The sequence below is a fragment of the Pelecanus crispus genome, chromosome 1, assembly GCF_030463565.1.
Source record: "Pelecanus crispus isolate bPelCri1 chromosome 1, bPelCri1.pri, whole genome shotgun sequence".
Taxonomy (NCBI): domain Eukaryota; kingdom Metazoa; phylum Chordata; class Aves; order Pelecaniformes; family Pelecanidae; genus Pelecanus; species Pelecanus crispus.
The window spans coordinates 169,148,244-169,163,287 of NC_134643.1; the positions used below are offsets into that span (position 1 = coordinate 169,148,244).

General features: G+C 37.0%; 1 protein-coding gene and 1 non-coding gene across 2 annotated transcripts in view; one reads left to right on the top strand and one right to left on the bottom strand.

The window, feature by feature from the left end:
- Positions 1-15,044, bottom strand: part of GPC6 (glypican 6) — a 790,528-nt gene that overhangs the window by 219,489 nt on the left and 555,995 nt on the right. The window lies entirely within an intron of this gene.
- On the top strand, positions 5,587-5,776 carry LOC142597196 (U2 spliceosomal RNA). Its single transcript, XR_012832013.1, has one exon. It is a non-coding gene; the product is annotated as a U2 spliceosomal RNA (small nuclear RNA).

Consider the following 15,044-nt stretch of genomic DNA (forward strand, 5'->3'; position numbering starts at 1 on the left):
TAACAGTTCATAGCATCCCAGATGACTGAAATGTAGAAGACCTGGTTTGAGTACTACAGATTTGTACTAGTGTCTTTGACTTCGTGCTTGAATTATACAAAAATAAAAGTAAAACACTACAGCCAGTTAAACAGCTGCAAGTTTCCCGCAGTTCTGGGATAATATATCTCAAGAATATGATGACATAAAACATGGTAAGTTTAATTTTAGTATTGCCATATCCAATAAAATATTTTTCTATAAAGTATATAATTTATAGTTCAATACACTCGTTAAACTATTAGAAACAATTTTAAGGCAATATAGTTGAACCCTAGAAAAGTTTTAGAATGTAAAAAAGAAATTACGCTTTTACTATCTGATACAAACTGTGCAGCATTAAGCATTTACCCCACTGCAACTCAGAGGAACCACCTTATGTTTTTTCTAAAAGGAGAGGAACATTTAGCCATTGTTCTTGTCCAACTGAGATGCCCTTTTCCATTACCTATGATTTTGAAATAATGCGAAATATGGCAACTGGATTTCTTTCCAACACCTATTAAAATTTGAGGCATTTTTCATAATTATTTGGTCATCTCAGTATGTCTATAGTTGTGTTGCAGTATGTGTATAGTTCTGGAAGGCAGACAAATATTGCTCCTCCATTTTACAGATGAAAAAATGAAACACCACAAGCAACTTTTAAAGGTATTTAGATGGATAAAACCCTAAAAGTTATGCACCAGAATTTTTCAACACTGCTCATAAGTATTCCTCTCATCTGTGGTTTGCCTAAGTTATGACAAGTAACTCTGAAATTGGTTATAGGAAAATAAGGACTGCAGGTCTCTAAGTGATTACATCAGGAGGTTGTACATCAAGTAATAAATCATTGTTGGAAAGATGAATTGTAGAATTTCACAATTTCCCCACAGAAGTCAAGGGCAAAAAACCACAAGGTCAAAACAATCAGATGTTTACTTGGGTGAGACTGAACTTCTATTTACAGAGGAAAAGAATAGCTTCTCCTATTTTTAGGAAACCAGGAAAATTACTTATCAGATTATCTGAATACAGAAAATCCAAATTTAGAAAACAACTTGAAAAGCTGCAGTCACAAAGATGTTTTTTATAAAGCTATTTTTTTAATCTCTTGAATCACTTCTGAGTGATGCTTGAAAGCAAATTTTTTTCAATTTAAGTGTTTGCAAAATAAAATGTTTGAATGCTCAGGTGTAAATATTAAAACATTCTTCTTAAATCCAATTTTACCTGTCAGAGGCATAATCAGTTTCAAAGAAACTGGGTGGAAAAATGCTGTTTGATTATAAATGTGATTAAAATGAGAATTTGTGAGACTGAAAATAGTGTAAGCTGAGAAAATACTCCAGGATATGGGGGTTTACATCCCATGAGACATTACTGAGCTGAAAAATCTGCCCTGCAAATTTTCTGGAAAAATATTTATCTTTCTCATCTGCTGTTAGAGTAAGCCCACATTAAATAGAATTTGAGGTATGGATTCCATCTGTTATTTTCCCAACATTTCAAGGGCAAAGCTAAGGTGAAAAATCTTTGAAATAATTTCTTCCTTTCCACTCCTGGGAGATGAGAAGTTTTCTGTTACACAGAAATAACGAAGGAATCTCACAGATGTTAGGCTGTTCAAATCCCACCATCTCTTCTGGAACATAAACTTTAAGACACTCTCTTAATAAAAAGTAGTTCCTCTGCTTTCTTCCCAGAGAAAACCCCCACTGCATTTCACTTAAAAGGGAGTGTGCTCATTTCTTCCAGCCTCATGTAGAAATGTCTATGGTCTCCATCAGATAAGATGGCCTTGATTTAAGAGGAAAGCATGTGCTAAATTTTCCAGGGCTGAAAATGGAATAGGACATGACTATAAGCAACAGGGTCAGAAAACCCCCTGAAACTGGCTACTTCAAATAATTTGGGGGGGGGGGGGGGGGGGGGGGGGGGGGGGGGGCGGGGGGGAATCCGTAAAGTCCAGCATTTTAAAAGAGATACTTAGTATGATTTGCTTGACTAGACACAGATAGCAAAATCTGACTTATGCTCCCTTACAAAACAGATTCACTTTAACCTAAAAACAGACATCTGAAATAGGTGCTATTTACTCTCTCTTGTGGTGCTGTAGTGACTAATCCAGATGCAGATATCTTCATGTGTATGTTTAAAGTTAAGCAAGAAGAATCCACTGTTTTTTCCAACTAGAAAAGCGCAAGGATATTACTGAGCAATGATGTGCAGGTGCCTGTAGAAGTCAGAAGAAGAGCCAAGTTGAAAGAGGCATTAAGAAAGAATGGTGAGGAAAAAATGCCAGACTAGGCTCTGCATAATCAAGCAAAAGTGGCTTTGTACTCACTGGGAAGAAAAAAATGTTGCAGAGAAGTAGGTTAAGTATTGCCCAGGTACAACTCAGAAATAGGAGGGGAGGTCCTTGATAATCTGGAAATCAAACCCCCAGATAAGCAGGAGGGAAAACTCTGAGAAAAGGCTGAGATAGAAAAAGAGAAGAGCTACCACAGCAGGAGATAATGATCAAATCAAGCAGTTAGACATGTTGTGCAGCAGTATCTGGACCAGAAAACGATGTGAAGAATGGTCAAAGTCAGTCCTATTTACAACATCCAAGAAGTTTGAAATGCAGACTACATACCTGAGAGCAGTCTTGCTGACTGCTTATCTATGATTCATAGTGCAGAACAGAAAAGCCCCTGAGAAGAAAATCAGCTCTCTCAAATAGAGAGAGAGCAGCAAAACTGTTCTGATCACTTGTAAGTACTCACAAGTCTTGTTCATTGTTCACTGACCTATGAATTAGTTTACTAATGTCAAAAGGGCATGAAGCTCAGAGTGGTGCAGAGGGCTGTGGGATGTCTTAGTTGTGTGGTGTCAGCAAGAACACACTAGCCCTGATGAGAAAGAAACAAATGCATGCATAATATTGGCAGTGTTGGTCAATGACAAGTTATGCAATAATTTGAGATGACAAGTGACAACAGATTGACCCAGCATGTTCCAGCTCCTTCCTGCTCTAAGAAACATGGATGGAGTCATGATGCAAAAGACACTTTAAAGTTTATAATAAGGTGATCACTATCTGAATTTGTTAACAATGACAATCTCCTCGACACAGTAAGTAAGGATATGCAGATTCCTTACAGGTGCCTTCCTGCATGACTGATGAATTGTCTGGGCTGCATATTGGCAGTGACTAAAGGATAGGGACTCTGGGTGGACTAGTACTAAAAGGAGGGTATTCTACTAGAAAGAGAAATAAAATTGTACGGATAGCGAAGCAGGCAGCTCTAAGGTTGATAGCGATGTCTACTCCAAGCTCCATCATATTCCTACATTGAACATTTTCCAAGTGGGTTCAAAGGGTAAAATCCCATAAGTAGCCCTGGGCTATTTGGAAAAAAAGGAAAGGAACCTCCATAGAAACAAACCGTGATTTTTCAAATTGGCCATATTCTTGGTCCTTCTCCATGAAATTCAAAAGACCAAATAACAGACTGCTGGGTTTTGAAACAAAACATTAAACCTGGTTGTTAGTAATAAGCTGGTCACACCTTGTCAGAGACAAGATGGGTACAAAAATACAGTCATCACTTCAGCAAGGAATGCAAAGCCTGCTTTAAAGACTATTTGCTGAAGACCCTCCAGCCCAGTAGAAAGCAAGATGTTGGTTATCTGGGACACAGCAGAATATAATGTTTTGCTTATGCTCCTGTTTCATTTCATGTTGTGAATGAAGCAAAAGATGAAGCACAATAGACAGGACAGTAAAACAAAGTCTGTGTGGATCAATTGCAAGTACAGAGATTGAAAGGGAACATCTTAAACTTTTTTCCTGACTTCTGAAGTGAAGAAGGGTGTCGGATCTTTAAGGTTTCCCAGCAAGGATCTAGTCAGTTCTAATAATCAACCACAGGCTCCTCAATACAACACATAATGTCTTGGTAATATATTCAGGGTAGCACAGAAGCAGAGAGATGCTTTATAAATAGCTTGCCATCTATTTATAGGATCCATAAATGCCCACTGCATTATGTGGGCCCAAATCATGTGAGATCACTTTGTAGCTCCATGTTAACATTTCCTCTTTTATGGTCTTTCAAATGCTCTTGTTAGATTTTCACAAAGCTACTTGTAAATATAAATACCATATATAAAATATTTAACAGATGCTCAAGTGCACCTTGGGATGATGACTATGGTCTGGAATGACCTGTTTATGGGATGTGTGCCCACATTTTTGCTGAGTATTGCACTTGCAGCTTTTGGAACCGCATAGTAGAAAGTAAATTTGCATCTTCATCCAATCATTTAAGAATTATTTTATTTTATTTTATTTTATTTGAAATCCCTTCCTGATAACTCCTTCCCTATAGACACAAAATGTAACAACAGAGGGGTCCTCACTAGTGTCTGCGTGTCCTATTTCCAAGTTACTGTAAGAGAAACATAGTAAGGTGATTAAATTGAAAATAGTTAGGGGAATTAATGTCTCTAAAGTAAGAACAAGGATTCTTCTCAGTGTTTGGTCTCTGAGTTATGCGCTAAAGAAAAACACGGTCCAAAGTACTAGCACTGGATGAGTATATGATATGAAGTCAAGTATATAATTTCCCTGAGAATGTTTTATTGGATCATATTAAAACTAACTAGTCCTGTGTAAAAGATCCAACTTTCTTCCTCCTGCACACTCATGTCCACATAAACATACAAGAACTAAAATTATGTCCATATATAGTGAAATTAGATGCATTGTCTTGTTCCCTGATAGTTAACAGAAGGGTGAACTGCAGCAGCAAAATGCCTCTATTATACCTAGTATTATAAAATTATAGCTTAGGTACTACAATTTTTGAAAAATATTCTAATGGAAAGTAAGGACATTGTAGCATTGGTTTGAAATAAGAAAGTACCCAATGAAAGAAAATTTGTCGAGTTTAAACTGGTTATTTGTTCACACTTGCAGGAAGCAGATCAAAACCTACACTATAAAAATATATCTGACAATCAGAGTTACCTTTTCATTTTATGTAGAGATAGACTAAATGTGAAATTTGCAATTAAATCTTCATTTAATCTACTGTGAATTTTAGGTTGATGTACAACGCAGAAGTAGAGTCTACAAGCATATGAAAAAACATTCCTTTTAATATTTTTTTCCTCATAACTTCTCAGCAGGTAAGCAGTCGTTTAAAATTTTTTTCTTTATCCAAAACTGAGCAAGAAAATGCATTCTGTGTTGGACTGACTATGACCTAAAAGGCAGCGGATCTATAAATCTGAAAATTAAAAAAGATATTAAACTGGAAAAAATATAGCCTAAGATTATTTTCTTTTGCTCAGACATTTTGTCACAGCAATTTAAAACCCAACAATTTCAATTATCACTACAAACTACTGTAATTGTCTTGATTGACAGTTCTCACTTTCTCAAGCACAGAAATCACTCACTTTTGTGTTACGGTTTAGATCTGTCAACTGCCCTTGAAAGCACTGGTCCTATGTCATCCTCAGTGGGATGGAAATGCTTTGCAGTACACACTGAAGCCCCTGTCCCAGACGCATACTTCCCAGCTGTTGGCTAAGATCAAGAGAATCATCATTTCTTATCACTTTAATATCTGACACATCCTCAGCTTGAAGTTTTTATATTAAATGGATTTGGAGGGCATGGGAAGGAGTAACTGCTTCCTCCATCCACTCCATGCATTAGCCCGAAACTGCAGTGCTTCCAGGTACCACGGCTGCATCATGACTGTGTGTCAGGATGTGATATCTACGCATAAAACTACCCTGTGTGCGCTGATTGTTTTTTAGGTGGGATCTGGATCTGTGGTGCTTCCACAGATCTTCTGATGATGCAATCAATGGCCACGCTGCCGCCCATCCCACTGAGCCTATTTACGCCACGGGGCTGATGCAGCCACTGCAGCTATGCTCTTCATGGAGGACTCCTGAAATCTTGGCTCAGAGACACAGCATGTAGGGGGAAGGCTTGTAACTGTGACCGCCCTTGTCCCCGTTGGTGTCTCACTTCCCAACAGACTTTCACAGACTTTCCAAAATAAGTTAGAACAGACTTAATTGTGCTGTGGACTGAACCAGTCCTGAATACACCTGCAGCCAGACCAGGACAAGGCTTTTTGTATTTCTCCCCCAGCATGCCAAGTTCTCCTTTAAGTGAAAGAGGTTGCATAGCTTGTTAAATAAGATTCAGTCCTTGCTAGATGGCAAAACTCCCATTCACGTTGAACCTGGAAGGACCACACAGATTGGACAGAATGACAATTTGACCCATGTCTCTAAGTGGCAAATGATTGAATTTACTGCCAGTTAAGTCAGAAAATCCAGTAAAAGTAAAATACAGCACCATATAATGGCTACCTGGCAGTAAATTTGTATTTAAGCTATTTCATTGCCATTTGTCTTTATCTGATTAAGCCACCTGATTTATAAAACATGCTGGAATACAATTTATATACAGCGATATAATCCACCTAGTGGTCTGGTTTCCAGAACCACAAGGATAAACATGCTCAAACCATAAAGGCACTCTCAATGCCAGATATCCATTTATAATGCCAGCTGAAAGATGTCTCATTATTACCATCTCCGGTATGGATGAACTGTCAGCTACACTACCACAACCTCTTTCCAAACCTTTTAAAAGTAAGGAAAGTCTCAGTCATGTCTGAAACACAAGGGATTTCACAAGTTTGGAAAGATTTTCTCATCAGTGCAGTAATATCATTCACCCTCAGTGAAGAGGACAACAGGGATATCCTTGTGAAGTTAGCACTACTGTAAACCTTTGACATAGAGGCCAAATTTTCCGTGGATATGCGAAAGCCACAACCTTGGTAGTGTCCTGTGTGTCTAAAGGTGGACATTGGAACAGATTCTGAACCTGACAACTTTGGTCCAGGTACCACAAACCATCGTAAAAAAGTACAATTTCACTGTGCCTGTCCATTCAGTGAAGAGTACATTGTTTCTGACAGTATCTCTAGAAATAAATGTCTTAAAAAGTATACTAGTTCTTAAAGATCTCTGTCTTATAAGGCTTCTGAAACATTTCTAATGAAAAATTAGAGGGTAGAAGATACCTAGTTCTCTTTCTTAAACAGCAGCGGAGTGAGTGGAACAGATGCTGCACTGGCAACTGCCAAGGTTCAAGTTTTTATTTACATGGGCAAGTGCAGTGAGGTTCAAAGCTGTGCAAGGTCTTCTGGACATCTCATCCACTTCCTGGATTTAAAGGATTGCTCCCAGAGCAAGAGAAAGAGTAAATTTGCTTATGCTTACTTCATTTTCAGAATCTCTACATAAGACTCTTTAAAGATAAGAGCCTATTAAAGCCAACAGTAACTGGATTCTGCAGCACGAGTATCTCTGGCCCAAGAAGCAAACTGGAATGACCTGCTGATTCCCTATGTCAGTAAAATGCCATTTGGTGGATGGCCTCAAAATTAATTACTGAGGTCAGTTTCAAGTGGGTACATCCAGTTTGCTCCTCTCTCATCAAAAGACAACTTTCCAATTCACAGAGAAAAATCATGATATAGAAGTAGTCCTTTTTCACTGTCATTGCTTATTTTACATCTAATTTTGTCACCACCACTCTGCACCTCAATCTACAGTCCCACAAACCTATACCATGAACAGCCCACAGAAAAATAATCAGATAAAATAAGCCAAGATTTGTCAAAAGTTTTGTTTCATGGACATTGTTCTATCATTTCCATGGACCTTAAATAAGTGAAATCAAAAAAGAAACAGGATAAAGGAAAAAGAGACATAAACTTCAACAGTTTTTAGAGCTTATAAAGCAATACTTCTACTGTGAAGTTTTCCATGCTACCAAACCTTCCAGAAGAAAGAGCATAGGTAAGGAATGGTTGCTATCTGTTGAAAGGTTAAACTTTCTTTCTGACTTAGTCTAGCAAGTGTAAAATTGATTTCTGGTTTCTAGTCATAGAATCATAGAATCACTTAGGTTGGGAAAGACCCTTAAGATCATCAAGTCCAACTGTAAACCTAACACTGCCAAGTCCACCACTAAACCTTGTCCCTAAGCATCACATCTATACATATTTTAAATACTTCCAGGGATGTGGACTCAACCCCTTCCCTGGGCAGCCTGTTCCAATGCTTGACAACCCTTGCGGTGAAGAAATTTTTCCTAATACCAATCTAAATCTCCCCTGGTGCAACTTGAGGTTGCTGCCTCTTGTCATATCACTTGTTACTTGGGAGACGAGACAGACACCCAGCTCGCTGCAACCTTCTTTCAGGTAGTTGTAAAGTGTGATAAGGTCTCCCCTTAGTCCACAGGAAAACTTTACCTCATTGCATCCATTTGGTTTTTGCAGCATCCCTCCTCATCTTGCTGAGTGTCTCCCATCTCTCTGTTCCCCCAGTGCCGGAAACCTTTTACCCTGAGAATGTTCAGATGCTTTTGTGCAACCAGAGCAGGCAGAGCAGAGGAGCACAACATACAATGCCTGGGAAAAAGTCAAAAGCAAAAGACACTGTCTCATCTGCCACAGAACTTTACATGTACTCATCACGGGAGCTGGTCCTTAGGTCACAAAAATAACCTGAAAATATTCAGCACCTGAAGCACCTTTCGTAAGTGGGATGATCTGGTTGGGTTATGTCCCAGAATGCTTTGTTTACTATGGATATGGTCCTGTGGTTCACAGCAGGTGAATGGACCATTCCTACCATTAGTTTTGAGCTAGATAGATGTGGGGTTAATCTCACTTAAGTGTGTAAATCTACAATTTAGGCATCAATATCTGATGTAGTTATTTGGAACCCTTTTAGAGATAACGGAGAGAAACAAACACAGGGCTTAGTCAATCTTCAATTTAAGTAGGTATATGTGTCTCAGATTTAGTTAGAACAATCAGGAAATTATTATAAAACACACAAATGAAAAAGGTTGAAGTTGTTTTAATGTCAACACCAAACATTATATATATTTGCCTTCACTTTTTCTGTATTATTCTTTGCTGTCTTGGTCAGTGGGTTGTTGACTATCCTCCAACCTCAGAAACACATTTCACCCAGAGTTTGTTCCTTTTCTCCTTGTGTGGGAGGACATCTGGGCTTTCAAGGAGAATAGAAAATAGAGCTGTGAGGGTGGCCAATTTTTTTCTTAGTATGGCAAGGTCAGGTTTTAGTAACAAGACAGGATATGTCAGGTGGCCCAGACCTACCCTTCGCTATGTGCCAAAACACCAGAGTTGATCCTGCTGGTCTTCTGTCCATTGGCTACAACTGCATGTATAAAACCCAAAGACAGTTTTGGCAAATAACATTGGAATAACAAAGTACAAAATACTGCTGCAGAAGTATTTTCTTGTACAAAATGACTCCTGGAAGTGGGTTCCTACTATAATCAGCCCTTTACAGCCCGTGTTCCCTTTTCCCCTTCTACCCACCATGCTTCTGACTGGCTGCATGAACACACACAATGATGAGATCAGTGATGTTGCTACTGCTAGAGATTAGATGAAAAGAACTGCTGGGCACCTGTTACGATGAGGAAAAGTTAAGGAAATTTAAAAAAAGAAAAAAAGAAGACTTGACAAAAAGAAACACATTGAGCCAAGACTGAAATGTTGAGCACAGAAAGCAGCCTCTCTCTCTCTCTCTCAAAACCTACAATTGTCAAGGGCACTGAAAGACAACCTGAACCAGAAATTTCATTATAGCTGGATTTCTTCATTCAGCAAAAAAGCATTAAAAAAACCCTTTATATATTATCTCTCCAATTTAGATGTATATATTCCCTCTGTAGTAGTTGAAAATAGATGTTAAAATTTTAACACTATTACTTATGAACATAGGTGCACAAGGGAGAAAATAAATTCTTGGAAAATTTCTTGAAATCTTCTGTTTTTCAACATAATGGTGTTGCTATGTTATCATTTAATGGCTAATCACATGATACTGAACTAGCAAGCAAGCCCCTTATGCACTGCATTTTATTTGTTTGTTTTTTGAATGTCTGATTAGTAAGTGGCAACTAGAGATGGTTATTACAGGAAGCTAATAGTTTACTTACTTATCTAATATGCTGACTTTTTATGTCTCTCTCTCTTAGGAAAAGTTGTTAAATGAGAATAATGTTTGCAGGAGAAAAGTCCACACCATGGACTAAATAACACTTGGCTATCTCACTAAGAATACAGTACATTGTCTTGCAGAAGACTGTGTTTGTTTCATGCATTACATTTATTATCATTTATGTTCTGTGAATTATATGGGTTTATGTTTCTGCATCATCTATAAAAATAATGTAAAAATACAGTATATAATGTAAAAATACAGTATACAAGACAAAAAAGAGGCCGTGGAGATGAAGCTTTCATAAATATGGTGGGATACAATGAGGATCAGATTAAACTCTGCCTATTGGTTTTACTTATCACTCCAATCCAAAACAAAAAAGTTAATTTTACTCCCTTTATTTGATTAATTGGAATCTAAATCACTCATCAACTTTTTATGAAACTTGAGTTGCACTGAGTTGTGATTTTTCCCTCGGTACAATTATTATTTACTTAAGATTCTTGTCCTGAGCATGACCCTGTTTGCACTGTACTATGGATTATACAAGCACAGAATTAGACGCTTCTGTGTTCTAAAATGACAAATATAATCCTGCATTTAATATGTGAATTCTGGCCATTTTTACAGATTATTTTTCAGACAATAACATTGTAATGACAACCAGTTACATTTGCTTAATTGTTGAGTCTTCAAATCTATGTAATTTGACAAAATGTGGGGCTTGGCACACAAGACAAGTTAAACCTGAATTAATGATAACTTTTTATTAGTCACAAATTTACCAAAGAAATCTGATTCAGAATCAAGAAAATCAAGGATACAATAGGGAAACAATGTAATTTTGATTGTTCAGTGAATGTTGGTGTCATTTGATAGATGCTTGAGCTTTCCTAATAGATTTCTACGGCAAAGCCCTTGCTGTTGTATCTTAAGTCCCAATACAGTACTTTTTAACCTCTTGTGGGTCCCAAATAAGTTACTTGCTTTAGTATGAACAGTAACTTTAGAGTCTACTTCTAGAGATAGTGAAAAAAAATTTTTAAACCACTCGAGAAAAGCAGGAAAACCATTCAAACATTGATTTATTTGAATGAAATTTATAGAATTTTTAACCTGAAGATCTTCAGAGGTTCCAAGACATGTTTCCTCTACTTAGAATTATTTGAGATCGTAGACTATTCTGAATGGAAGAATGTAAACATTTGCTTGCTTGCTTTTTGTCGGAAAATGACAGCATGTGAGGTATAATAAATGAAAATTTTCTTGAGTGCTTATTCCCATTCCCTACTCACTTATGAACACAAAAGAAAAGTGAAGATGGAGCTGCAGACATCAAAACTGAGTGCAGTCTATTCTGGGAACCATTTATAATCTAAGTAAAAGTGTAATTAAATAATGACTTCATTTCAGCAGGATCCCATGATAAGAATCAATAGTCAGGCCACTGATCTTGCATTAATTTGCCCTTACATCGTCACTAAATCTTGTCACAGTTACACTTTCGTGACACCCTGAATTAACCTTGGCCATAACCTTGGCTTTAAAATAGAAGCTTTTTTTTTTTTCCTTCCTGTCTCCAAAGGCTTCAATGGCTGCTTTCTGGGATTAATCCTATTCAGCAGAATTCACATATACAAGACATGATCTACAGTTCTAAAAGGTGTAACAGATGTAACAATCCTTGCACAAAAATGTCTTCCACAACATAATGAAAACTGTTACATGTTTAGCTTGTCTTTGCTGAAAAACAATTTCCTTTTACTTTAAGCCTTGCATATTCCTTGGAAGTAAATACTGCATTTCGATCTTAGTTATAAATCAAAAAATGTGTTAGAAAAAACAACATACAAAGAAAACAAACTGAACATGACTAAAATGTTGCAATATTATTTGTAAGTTTTTGGTCCTACTGTTGATGTGTATCTTTCTTTTTTTTTTTTTTTTCCTTATGTGCAGAGAACCTTCTGATCTTCTGCAAGTTGTCAATCAGCAATACATTTTCATTTTGCCTGGATTGTATTTGCTGGCTGAGACTTTGTATTCCTGCAAATACAAAAGGCTTCCTGCTCCTTCTATCTCTTTACAGATTTACTAAAAAATGAATTGCTTCAGAAAATTTTGTGGATACTATTTTACAGCTTTAAAACCATATAAATGCAAACATAAAGCAGCTCCCTGTCTTGACTGATAGACTGGGACTTATAGAGAGATAGCATTTTCACTTCAGGGTTTGTTAAGAAATGAGAAGCCGCAAGGGATCTTTACTGTTCTGGAAATACAAAACATGCTCTTTCAATCCCATCTAAAGATTTCGTATTATGTAATTTCTTCTCTGGTGATACTTCATTAAGTTGCACACAAAACTCATTATCCTCCCGCTCTGAAAAAGTCAATACAATAACTGGATATTTTTATTAAAAGAATCAGTTTCAGATTTTTTGCTTTCCTGGAGGCTTAGAAGCACCCTGGCCTTCGGAGCGCATTGTGTCGAGTTCTTCTTGTTCTGAGGTCCATGGAGGGCCCCATCTTACATATTAGTGCCCACCTTGATCCTGGCTAGAGACCTGGCCAGGTTGCTTTCAGCAAGATACTGAATTGTTTTCTGCCTTTGACTAGGAAATGGGATAGCCAGCTGTTTACCTAAAAGGTGCCTTAGTTTTCAGAGTCAGCACTGGTCCCTGAAGCTCAGCGTTCAGACTGTAAAGATGGCACCAACAGAACAGAGAGAAAGGGAGGTCAAAGATGTTGCTATTGTTTGCTGTTTTATGTTCCTGTGTCTATGTGTTGTGAAACACGGAAGTGCAAAACATGTTGATGTAATTTTTCAGATCATAATATCCATAGCAAGGAACTCAGTTATGAGGAGTGAAAGGAAGTTTAGTATTTTGTATGTTTAGGATTTCTTCATGAGTTTTTTTCATAGCAGTTTTTTCTTGTATTATATTGAGCTACTGTTTCAGGCAGTTTGGAAGTATAAATACCAGTATAAATAAATGAAGGAACAGCACTTAAGAGACTCAAGAACTTGGTGATGCTTAGAAATTGGTAATCACGACTGCTCCAGGATGCACTGCTATGTTGACACCCAACATCCACAGTATCACACACAAGCCAATGTCATAGTAACCATAAAACTCCAGCCTGTTTTATTTTGTGGAGTTTCACAATACTCATTATTTGTTTCATTTTCTAAATTTAAACTTGCAAAACTAAGCAAATAGGAACTCAGCTGGCCAGGATCTACTGAATACTCCAAATGACAGAGTTCTGAGGGCATATGAATAAGTTTTTGAAAGGTTATGTTTCATCCAGCAAAATTTACATTTTTAATACAATCTTCTAATTAGTAGTACTATATGCCTTGTTAACCATTTGTTTTCCTTTCCTGTATTCAAGGACACTCAGACACAAGAGTAAGCAACAGTTCAACAAGAAACTTACAAAATACACAACATTCTTCCTCTAAATGTGTTTTTAGAAAAGTCACTGCCGTACAGATCTGCACTTATTTCTGTCTTAATCTTCATGTACATGGATTAATGACTGGTTTTGTATGACCAAAGAAAAGCTTTGTGCTTGTTACTTAAGTGGACAATGCTTCTATAAAATTCAGTTTTAGAGTTTTAATAAAAGCATGATAGTGAGTAGTAAAGCTTAATCTACTCTACAGTATTATTTAACATCCATATAAAAAACTGAGAGAGCTGTTGGGAGAGTTTGAGCTGACAAGTCAGCATTACAAGTGCTTTGTCCATTTTCTTATTGCCAAACATCCAAACATAAAAGGACCATTTTCCAGCACTGTCAGTACTTAGCTGACATTAGCTTCTTGTATTAGCCCAGAGAGGGCAACTAAACAAAGCAAAACCAAGTAACATTGACATAATGTTGATAAGCTAGTGCCTGCCATTTCATCTTCACAGCAGTCAGGGTATCCAGCAGCACCAAGGAGAACCAAGCAAGAACAAAATAGATTTATTGTCACTAACGAGTGACCACAAGACTGTTCCAAAAGGTGCATTGTACCCCATTTTCTTTTTATTTTTGACATTATTATATGGTAGGGGAGATACAAATGAGAGATCTACTTGTACACAGGATAAGCTGAGAGTTAAAGAAAAAAAACTTTCCATGTTCCATACTGGCAAACTAACTACATTTTTTTCCTGGAGCTAATGAGACAAAGCTAATATCTGCTTGTCCTTCATCCCATAATACACTTATTACAAAACCACTATTCAAATTACAGTCACATCTTATTAGACAACAGATGGTCTTATCTAAATTGGTTGGTTAATGCAGGTTCACGATTTCTTATTAATAAAGTCACAACAATGAATCAAGCCTCCCTAGAACTCTTCATGAAGCCAGCCATGTCTTGCAGTTAATGACTGCTATTCAGCAAGAAGCAACAAACTTACGGAAAGGCCATTTGTATGAATTGTGTTGCTGCAGTTCCTTATGAATCTTCGTTATTGTCTCCTGTAAGTGCATTTCTTCTACCACTGATAGGTGCCAGAGTCTATTTTCCCATTGTGATATATACACTAACTCCGTGAAAAGTAAATGAAGATAATCATAATAGAAAAATCTGTGAAACTGACATGACATCCAACTTTAATTTTATAGAAGTTTATTCTCCCAAATGAGGTTTCATGTCAAACAAGCTTTTCTAAACATATAATAAATCTTCAGGTATAAACCTTCCGCTAGTAAAATATTTTTAAAAAAAGATGAACAGCAGAAACCTGACTACAAGAGCTTTTGATTATCATATATGGAAATATAAATTCTATTTTTGTTATTTCCTTTTATTTTTTGTCTAAGCATTTATGTGGAATTGAGCATTATAGCTTCTGCCTCACAAACTCTAAATTATAATTCACATTGTTATGTCCATTATCCCAATTCTGCAGATACAAAACTGAACCACTCGC